Raw genomic sequence first — 3,125 nt, 5'->3', positions numbered from 1 at the left:
ATAAGGCCAGCAAACTGAGGCCTTATTATTTCTAGGCTTATATTCGGCTACAGGAACCTCTGAGAGTTTGCATTACCTGCTAAAGTAAATCTGACCAAATGTAAACTCTGTCAGCAGAGTTATTCACATGTCTAACGTCACTATGTAATTTAAATGTGAAACAATTTCGGAATTAATAGATAATTGAATATGTTTAAGAAATGTGTATTTCATTCAAAATGATGTAATACCAGCAATATCAGCCAAATACCCAACGTTTACTTGATTAAACTTTTCAGCGCCCCCAACTGGATGGGGGGGGGAGGGGGTATGGGGTGCATGATTAGTAAACTAACCTGTAAGTAACTGGCTGACCACAGATGTATATTGCTTAGCTTAGGGACTGTTGTGATCCAGTTCTTGAACCAATTGTGCTTATAAAAATTGTAACTTGCTGAGCTAAATAATTTTGGTGTTCAGTTACTGAGCCCATTATGTGCCTCTGTAACCTTTTCCACTACCGCCCACAGGATGGTTATGGAGTTCTCTGCTGCCCACGAGATGGGTATGGGGTTGTATACTAAATTAGCAAATCATAATAACCCATACAGATTTGCCCTCAGCTCAGAATATGACACTAGGCTCCGTCTACGAATCTGGATTTTTTAAAATTTGATGTTCACAGCTAAGTACCGGTATTCTGTAGTGCCCCCTTCCCTTGGTACTCTAAGCTACAGCTATAGTACCGGTACCCAGTGATGCCTAGCTTCCCTTGGTGCCCTAAACTACAGCTATGTTACCGGTACCTGGTCCAACCTTCCCTTTGTGCCCTAAGCTGCAGCTATGGTACCAGTACCCAGTGGTGCCTTCCTTCCCATGGTACCCTACGCTACAGCTATGGTACCGGTACCCAAGTGGTGCCCACCTTCCCTTGGTGTCATAAGCACTTGCTAATATTGCTTAATGGTTAATCCACAGATGTGTGATAGAGAAAATACATAATGTACTGGTCGTGAGTCAGTACATTAAACAACCAACGATTAGAAAAAGGGGGATCCAAGAGCTAACAACTCGATTTTACACAATAATATATGCATGACTTTGGGTGGATAAGTTAAGAGAAGTTACCTCGTATGGGCTAATAGGCTCTCTAATGTTTCCTAAATTCTTATGTTCTTATGGTATGAGCGTCCTATCAATATTGTGTACAAACTCAGCCATTGAAGTCATAGTCCATGGTTTGATCTCATTTTTCTTCGCTACGATTATCACTAAATCACACTCCCTGCCCATGCCTTCCTCTACCCCATCCTTGCTTCAGAAATGTGGCACAATAACACCCAAGTATGGGAAACTTATAAACTCAATTACACTGACAAACGTTTGGTAAACACTTGGAGAAAAAGGGAGAGAAAGAGAGAGAGCCTAACCTACCCTAACGCCCCAACCCATCCTCCCAAAATGATAGTACCTTCAGCTACTGTGGATGAAATGTATAAAATGTGAACACCAAGAACATTTGCACGTTTTGTACTATTAGTATACAACAGGGTCTAAACTTAACATGTATATCCTAACCCGTCCTAGGCCTAAACAAGGAATCCTAGGACTAATTCAATATATAATTGTACTATACTAGGTCTAAGATAAAGTTTGATGTTGTTTTTTCCTCTACAAGAGCAATAATACAAAAGATATCTTTTTGCATGCAACAATATATTTTTAATATTCCATCCACAATTATTTTTGGAGGTAGATAGGCCTAACGAAATACTTAATAATTTTTACATTAATTTATATTTGAGAAAATACCGTTTATATTAGGAGTTACTGTAAAATATATAAATGACAAAATACTCAATTATAACCATCTAATTAATTAGACTGTTAGAAAGTACCGTTGTTGATAAAAACAGGGTGGACAAATTATGAAAGCGGCTTGGGCACAGTTTTAATGGGTTTGTAGTACTTTATGATAATGGCTTCATGCACCTGGCTGGTACTTGATGGCTTCATGCACCTGGCTGGTACTTGATGGCTTCATGCACCTGGCCGGTACTTGATGGCTTCATGCCCCTGGCCGGTACTTGATGGCTTCATGCCCCTTGGTCGGTACTTGATGGCTTCATGCACCTGGCTGGTACTTGATGGCTTCATGCACCTGGCCGGTACTTGATGGCTTCATGCCCCTTGGTCGGTAACGACATTGGTGTTAAAGACCCATCAGCCATGCTCGTCTAGACGTGAATTGTTTTTATTTTTAAGGTACCAGGGTCCCCGTAGAGTTTCTTAACAACCCCATGGAGATCTAAAGACTCAATTATCGGTTCAAAGACTCTGAGCCTTTGAACCCCCACTGGAACCTCACATAACTGGGAGCACGCCCTCTCACCTCCTTTACCAACATATCACCCGCTTCACATTCCCTATCCTCTGTTATACGCAAGTGAGACTTCAGTCGCCTGCAGCTCGGCTCTGAACCCCGAGGATGTTGTGTTTGCTCCCGCCTGCTTCAGACGCTCGAGCTCTTTGAAGCTCCCAGGCCCATCAACGCACCAACTGAATTAAAATCAAACATCGATAATCCTAAATGTATTTGCTATTCCATTCTCTCGCTTTTGCTTTCCCTCTCCCTTTCTTTCACTCTCTCCCAATGCGTCTCTTTCCGTGCGCAGGCACCAACTTACGACCGATCATCAGCAAGGCATCGGCCAAACTTCCTAGCTTATATTCCAGGCAATATATCCACATCGCTCACTCGCTCTTGTCAATATTTTTTCCCTAGGAGCCACTCAGCTAGATTACAACAGGAACGCCATCTGGGCACTGCGGGCAATAGGTTTAATGGGCCGGCTGGTGTAATGAGTTCAACTCCTGTTCCAGCGCCGAGGAGCCACTCGCGTCATATTAACACTACCAGACGTGATGCTCGTCCAGGGTTTTAGCCTCGCACGTAGCCGGAGAGTCGCTGTCTTATCGCTCAGGTCTGTCATGGTATGATGTCGAGCAAGCACTGAGGGCAGAAGGAAGGGGGCGTTTCCGAACGTACAGAGAACCTTTTCCAACACCCACCTCACTTTGCTAAATAGTCTGGTAAACTGTTCTGTGGTGACGCGCCTTCCGAGTCTTGCATACCTTCGTGGCCC

This window comes from Procambarus clarkii, chromosome 28, assembly GCF_040958095.1.
Source record: "Procambarus clarkii isolate CNS0578487 chromosome 28, FALCON_Pclarkii_2.0, whole genome shotgun sequence".
Lineage (NCBI taxonomy): Eukaryota > Metazoa > Arthropoda > Malacostraca > Decapoda > Cambaridae > Procambarus > Procambarus clarkii.
Note: the sequence above shows the minus strand (reverse complement) of the source record.